The following is an 8169-nucleotide window of genomic DNA, read 5'->3' as shown; positions in this document are numbered from 1 at the left end:
AAGAAATTAACTGCTTTTCTTAGATTTTAGCATTGGTACCCCAAGGAGAAAACAAAATAATGACAGAAGAATTAAGTGTATGACAATCAGCACTGATAGTTGTTCTGATTTACTGCTGCATTGGGAGATCCTACAATCATGTTATTTAGTTGCCTAGACTAGGGCTTGAGGTGCCCAATGTAATATTTGTCTTTTGGCAAAAGGACCTGGGAATGTGAACCATGAATACATACAGATGCCAGGCTAGAAACACAGACACCAAGAGCTACCTATAAAGAATGCTTTCACAGAGAGCCTCTTGTATCCATTACCTGTAAAAGAGAGGTACTGGAGAAGCGAAATGGCAGTCACTGTATTTCTTCCTCAATAAAATTCAGCCACTATTACATCTGTGTCAGGGCACACAGAAAGCCAGCAGCTCCACTAGTGGCAGTAAGGAGGGATGCTGGGGTTGGGCAGGACGCATCCCACCACCACAGCTGGGAGCAGGGCAGGGAGAACCCTGGGGAGCCAAGACAGCCCCAGCCCTCACCTGGCACCTCCCTGGGTTGTGACAGCCCAAGGTTGTGCCAGGATGTCAGGACCCAAGTCCTGTCTAGTTCAGAGCAGTAGCCTAAGCAGAGTCCTGGCTACCAAGCTAGGACTAAACAGGGCCCAGCAGTGCTTTCTGGACCCTAGCAAGTCTGAATATCTTTACCACTTCAAAATAGCTTCGCAATGAGGAGAAGACAATAATAAAATCACCCTAACAATGTCCCTGACTTTCCTCCCTTTGGAGAGGTAGGAGTAGAATTCCCATCAATCTCAGCAATGCAAATTAGCATCTATCCCCTATCAGGAGAGAAAAAAAGGAACTGTCTCTAAATGTTTGGATCAGTAGCTTACCCCTTACGCTCCAGCCTACAAGATGATTTAACGTGCAGAACACTCATGCTGTAACATTCTGCATTTGTACTTTCAGTAGATGAAATGTAACTAAATACCATAGCCACATTTTCTGAGTTTGCCTGAACTTTTGCTGCCAACCTTATTAGAATACCACAATGGTCTGCAATTCTACTTTCTAGATGATTTACAAGATATTTTTTTTCCAATGATCAAACCCAAAGAGGGGTGCACAAGATTTTTGCACCTCAAGATTTTTCCTTTCCTTTTTTTGCAAATAAAGCTTCTTAGGAATTAGAATTTGTGTCTGTTTTAAAAGAGAATTTTTTTGGCTTATCAAATGTTTGTAAACCTCACAAGTTGCTATCCTTGGCTACAAAGCTGTCATAGACAACCACCAAAACAAATGTTTATACTTACTTACACTACCCCGCGGTTTGATTCTGCTTATTGTAAATAATATCATGAACAGGCTGCAAACACATACTGTTGGAGGAATAATGGCATTCTTCTGTCTTAATACTTTAGCTAGTATTCAACATGAAGAGAATTAAAGAATCTCCTGGGAAAAAAAAAAAAGTTAACTGTATTGTCTTCAAAATAAAAACAAACTCCAGAAATGAAAGCTACCATACTACAATTATTCATTCTTCAAAAAATAACAGTGAGTACTTTAGATTTACTACTTTCAGAGCTTATTCAATATTATCAAAATACATAGCAATAAAGCCTGTGGTTGTATACATGTAATGCAATGGGAAGTGCAGTGAGAGCAGAACAGCAAGGTCCTAGGTTTTAGTAAGTGAGGACTTGCTCAAATGCAACAGCTGTAATCACAGAAACAAAGGAAAGAAGCTGCTTACCTGCAGAAGGCTTCAGGTATGCAGAGATCAGTGATACACCCTTGTCTCCACTGCCAACCCTTAAATGAGCTCTGGGAAGGGCTGGATCCTGGCTTCAATCCTTCTGGTCACTCAGAGGCATTGAATGCACCTGAGCTCACCTGGATTGGCCCTGCTTCTCCCACAGGTACTCAATCACTGTTTCAGGCTGTGACTTGCACTTCTGCTACAACGAGCTAGCATAAAAGATGTTTCTTGAACTTCCTAAGAAGATCATGTGCAGAATGGATCAGAATTGATGTATGATTACATTTTGCTCTGACTAGCATTAGGTATGTCCATAACAGCTACATGCAGGTAAACATTTTCAGAACACCTGTTATCTCACTGACTCTGTCAGCCAATACTGTATCCTTCGGAGGATAATAATTACTAAGGAACATTCATTGCTGCTCTTCTAAACACACATGCCTACCCAGCACACACAACCCAATTCAGTGCCTTCAGGATGGTTACATATGCTTAAAGTTAACTGCCCAGTGAATTGCTTGGTTGGATTATGTTCAATGCAGCTCACAGATCCTTATTTCAAATGCAAAATAAATTATTTTAAGAACAGTAATGTATATGTTTACAGGTTAATAGTCTTGATAAGTCTGAGATGTTGAGAGGCTTCTACAAGATGTGCTCCATGGTATTGTTTCTACAGAAACACAAAATTCAATGTATATCTAATTGACAATGACAGAATACAATTTTTCCCACAAAATATCTTCAGCTCTTGACACAAATTTAAGCAGCTTAGATTTACTGGACTACTTCTAATTTGCATTAGTTTTGCTATAGCAGATTTCAAATGTACAGGAGACTAAAATTCTGCTTGGATTACAGCATATAGTGATAATATGAAACAAAACTCTAAGGGCTGAACTGTAATACTCAGCAGGTATTTCCCTTCTGGTGTTTTTCCCTTAAATTATCATTGGTTTAGGTCATATACAGGCATTTAGGTACTGTTGTGTAATAGAATTGAACACCTCATGTCTGCACTGTTCTCTGTGTCTCATACTGCAAAACGTCAAGGAGAATTCAGTGCCAGTATTTCAGAAAGTGCCTATTTAAAGTGCAGTATAGATACCCAACACAGTTTTCACTTGGTCTCTTTAGCCTGATATTGCTGAAGAAAACACCTGAGTTCCTAAAGTCCCCCTAATGTACACTTGAAGAGGCTGATATCTTGACTAAGTAGAGCATCAGGGCATCTCTGCTCTACATAAACATATCAGGAGGCCAGGTTTCAGTGCCAGGGCTCAGTCCCACAGGCAGCCAAGCCTCATTCACAGCACTGGTGGATTTGAGTTCACCTCTGGAGTATTTTAACCACGATCTGTAGCTGAAGGGAAAATTAAATGCTGATGGTTGAAAGACCAGAGAGCTTCAGGCTCTGCATTGTAACATCATACACGCAGCTATGCTAGGTCTGCACACCAGCACCTCTGCACAGAAGAGAACATTTTCACCACATTAGTCTTTCTTAGCCATATTCCCATTACTCAAAATTATTTCAGCATGTATGATAACACACAGGTATTAAATTGCTTTGTTCCTTTCATACGCAGTGCTTGGAAAACAGTGATAGGGACTGGGTTTAGTCCATTTCCCAGAAAGTGCCTCTACCAAGAAGAAACATACAAAGAAAAGTGTATTTCATCTGTATAACCCAATGCTACAATTACAATCATATAATATCTAATTATGTACTCCATAAATCTTCATATTTTGTTATGAAGCTCATAATAACAAAATCTGATAAATAGATTCTCTCCCTGGCCACTACCAATTGAGTAGAAAAAAATGCTTATTTATGAAGTTTTATTAATAAAATGTGAATAATTCAAACGGCTTCTTCAGTGAAGAAACAGCAGTAGAGTATGCTCTTATTTGCATATAGATGAAATGATGCTTTAGTGTCAGAGTGAAGAATTAAATAATACGAATTCTTACAGTGCAATCCTGACAGCCTCATAAATATCATGGTCATAAGTTGCAGTTTCCTAAAATCTCATTTTATCTTTTATTACAAAAATATGACCAAAGGGCCAAGTTCTTCTCATTTTACATGTGTGAGTATTCCCAATGACAACATAATTATGCAGTAAGTGAGGTTACCAGACTCAGCTTTATGTCAGATAAAGGAGCAAAAGCACAGTGTTATCGACGTATCTATTAGGAGAACAGAATCATTTAACTATTAAAAAAGCACACCTTATATGCTGGTGAAATGTAGAAAACAATGACAACTGTAGCTCTACATTCAAACAGATGTTTCACATACCAGTAATATATAATACAGGCAAAAGAAAAGCATTCAGTTTAATATTCATAAGATGCCAGTTTTCCCCTTAACCACGTAGGAACCATTTTGGCCAAGCACTGTATTCCTGTTAAACTATAAGCAATCACAGAAATTGCAGCACATACGAGAATATTCAAATTACTTTAAATGGATAGTTGCTGCCAAGGAAAGCTTTAATTTTGTCTAAAAGTTGAAAAAGTCTCAGAAGCATCACTCCAGACCAGCTATACTGCTTTGCTTTTGGCTGTTCGTCTCAGTCTTTTGTCGAGGCACGGCTGTTGAGCTGATCTTGTAACAGACTGCAGTAGCAGAGTATGGAAGGACAAGATTTGGGTAGAAAGAGCTCAGGTGCACAAAGTGCATTCTTCTGTGTGGCAAATAAAGGCAAGGGCTGGAGACTCTCCTTGAAGTGCTCTGAGAGATATTGAGTAATCTGAGACACAAAGTGGGTGCAGTCATCTCCCCTTTACCTACAATTTTTCTTTCCCATCCCACAGAGCAGTGCTGAGCAAGAGGGACAGGGCAATCAAAGATGGAAAAGGCATACAAAGAAAGGAAAGTCAGATCTGGGGCAGTAGTAAGAAAAAATTATTTATTGAGTTTGTGAAGAGCTTGTAAATAATAGAAATTTATTTACAAAATATAGCAAAGATGAAGACATCAAGAGCCAAGAAATCTACCACAGCCTTCATCTGCTTTTTTTTTCCAAGAGTTAATTGTTGTTAGCAGTACTGAGTTGAGTACTGATAGACAACACTATCTGAACTTGCTTGGGTCCACCTACCAGGAATTATTCCCTCCTACACCACTTTTTGGTAGATTTAAAGAGCCCTAACATTCAAATATTTTTTTCTGTGCATTTACATATACACTGCTGTGAACTCAACTTTCAATCTGTTTGGTTCAGTAGTTAAATTAAAATTTTAATTCTTCAATTACATAGCATTTTCTTTGACAGGTCTTTTCTGTACTCATTTCATTCTTCTGGTATCTATCTTGCAGAGCACATTATGCTTGAATCACCTTCATGATTTCTACACACATGTAAAAATTGCCACCATTAGCATCTGCACTCTGCCTATGCAACAAGGTTCGCATGGACCCTTTTTGCTACAACATCACACTTGGAATTTGTGTTCAGTTATTTGCCAGTTGACTTACTGGCCCTCTTCAAACTTTTCCATTGTGTAGGATAACCACATAAGATTACTTATTCTTAGGTATATGTTTTTTACTAACCTTATTAACACATAATTTATTTGGATGGGACCTAGATTATGAAAGGTCAAGAAATCCTCTGCATCTTTGGGGTAATTTTTATGTCTATTTTTAACTCTCTCTAAATAGGCTGTAGAAGCTGCTATATTATAGTATATTTTCTGACACAATATTTTTTGACATTTCAGATAGGTCTAACTGATCAGAAAATACTGGCATAGACAGTCATTGCCACATCCAAGCGCATTATTCTTGGGCTCCCTAGCATCACAAAATAAACTCATTTGCATGTGAGAGCAAAGCTGGCAATCTCAGCTTTCATGTAAAATGGTTAAGGTATGGAAATGGAAAATGAAAAACAGAAAGAAAAAATGTAGTTCCATGGTTTTCAAATCAATCTCTTCGTGTTAGTGCAAGACTCATGAGTCCTGAATGATTGAATTTGACAGTATTCCTAAAGGGCACAATAGCATGAAGAGATTTGTCTCAACCTGGTGCTAAAGAGAGAAAATTCTGCCATAGAATCATGTTGCTTGACAATAAGAGGAATTAAGTTAGGAAACATGACATTTAGGCTAATGAAGACTGAGTAACATATTCAACAGCCTATATTAACATTAAAGTGTACACACTGGTATACATATGTATTGTCAGGGCAATAAAAGCTTGTAATATACTATTAGTATACTAAGTAGTTTCTAATTTCTCACTCTTAAGTTTCTAATTTATGAGTAAATACTTTTGGGACTAGTGGGATGTAAGGATCTCCTACCTCTGTCTGTGCTGGAAACATTCCTCAGTTATCTTTTTGAGATCTTTCCTTTGAGACTGAAGCACAGTAGAAGTACAAGGAGACTTATGCTAGCTTAACTGACCTAAGAAGAAGTTAATAGCTGTGTTCTGGCATCGACACAGACTATTTCAGATCTGTCAAAAAAAAAAAAAAAAAAATTGATTCACCTGCAGATTCTGGCAGCAGTAGATGCAATCTCACAGTAAAGTTTTGATCCTTTCTTGGAGAGCTCTCAGAGGTTGGCTTTGGCAATTGCTTGTCAGCCTTAAGCAACGTTCTTCTTGGGCCTGGCTTGTCATTTGGCTTCTCATCCTACAGATCCAACCTAGAGATAAAGCCACAGAGAGGAGACAGTTCAGCACTTTGACTTGTAGAGCATTGGACATGCTGCTTTGTTTGTCATATTTGGCTGATGCAATTTCTTCTCTTTTGTTCTGAGAAGCTCTGCCTTAGTACATTGTTAGAAGTGGAAATTCAATGTTGAATGAGAAGATGAAGATTTCTCTGTCCCAACAGCAAAGAAGGAAAGGGATTTCTGCTTTCCCAAGCCAGCATAAAAGGAGCATTTCTTATGCTTTAGCAAAGGCACAGAAGCTGTTTTACGTATTTTACAGTCATTCTGAATAAAATTAGCTAGAGATACTTAAGCAAGGATTAAGGAAATTGAGTGAAAACGGTATACATGATCTATTATTTTTTTGTTAGGATGTACATGAAGAAAGACACTGTGGAAGGGGTGAATTTTGGGAAGATATTTTTATGAAAGTCACAGCCAGCTTGACTGAACTTCTCTCTTAAGCAGATGAGAAGCTAGAATGTAAAAAGCACTTTTAGAGATAAATGAAGGTGAGCATTAAGGTTGGCATTTCTGGCAGACTAAGGAGGACAATAAAATAAGAGACAATATTACATTATATTGCAAGTGCAGTTATGCTTGTGAAACAAATACTAGTAAATTGGACATAACAGAGAAGAAGAAAATGGAAAGACAGCACAAGGGAATACAATGCATTTACACCAGTAGGAAAGAAGAAAATGGAGAGGAACAAGTGATCAAGGCAGATAAATGATGAGGGTCTAAATGAAAAAGCTTTTAGGTGCTGGAAGGAAGAAACTAGAGATACAACAGAGAAAGAAACCACAGCTCTGTAGAATCTATTTTAGAAGATAAAATGAAAGGGATTTGTCACTGCCCATGAACGCAAGCGAAGCAATAGTGAGAAAAGTAGTATCGGTATTGCTAACAGAAATGCCAAGAACGGAAGCTTCATAGAAGGGGTGATGGTTCAGTACGTAGATTCCCACAGCACAAAAGCAGACGGGGCAAGAGGCAGGCTGCGATTCTGGCCATGAGGCAGCAGGGCTGAACACACATAATCACCAGATCTTTTGCAAACATGAATTTGAAAGTTATGGCTATACAGTGCAATGGAATGCTCAGCAGGTAACACCGCCCCACCAGGTTAACTGAAAATGGCAGTGCCTGATGCTAGCAGCAGGACAGTCCTGCTCGAATGAACACTTACATAACGCTTCCAACTTCTAGAAGATTACATGGATAAAAGAAAGCAGAATTTGTCATTATTTTGTCAGTATCCCTCATTTAATTCATGTTTGCTATAATCTGCTCTTAAATACCCTCACCCTTAACCTAAATTGTTAAGCCTTACTGTAATTTAACTGAGCAAAACCTCTGAGCAAAAGCTGCTGCACTGCTTTGTTAAGATGTCTGAACAGAAGGTGCCAATTAGAACTGTTGGGGAAAAAGATAACCCGTCCCACAGAAAACACAAAAGCAGCTGAGCAACATATCTGGGCACCCTCTTTCGAAACCGTGTAACAGGAGACCACGCAGCTCGGTAAGCGGAACCTGTTTCTGCTTTGAAGTTCTCTGCGTGCTGTGAGGAGGCAGCCGAATGGCAGCGCTGCCCTGGGAACCTCGGCAGCGTCAGGGGTTCCTGTTCTTCACCGAGGGATGAAGTTACTTGTGGACAAATGCAGAAGAGACAGTCTTTAATAGAAACGACGCTTATTTTTCACCTCAAAATAACGACAAAAAGTCTGGATAAAAGAAA

General features: G+C 38.8%; 1 long non-coding RNA gene across 1 annotated transcript; it reads right to left on the bottom strand.

Moving 5' to 3' along the window:
- Positions 1–1322: 1322 nt before the first annotated feature.
- Positions 1323–8026, bottom strand: LOC122160848. The gene is made up of 4 exons (XR_006168965.1): positions 7965–8026; positions 6262–6419; positions 1749–1991; positions 1323–1447 (listed from the first exon to the last, which is right to left on the bottom strand). It is a non-coding gene; the product is annotated as an uncharacterized LOC122160848 (long non-coding RNA).
- Positions 8027–8169: the final 143 nt, after the last annotated feature.

Source organism: Centrocercus urophasianus, unplaced genomic scaffold (genome assembly GCF_019232065.1).
Source record: "Centrocercus urophasianus isolate 14NV4802_14NV808 unplaced genomic scaffold, USGS_Curo_1.0 seq_18, whole genome shotgun sequence".
NCBI classification, from domain to species: Eukaryota; Metazoa; Chordata; class Aves; order Galliformes; family Phasianidae; genus Centrocercus; species Centrocercus urophasianus.
Note: the sequence above shows the minus strand (reverse complement) of the source record. Positions and strands in the feature narration are given on the sequence as shown.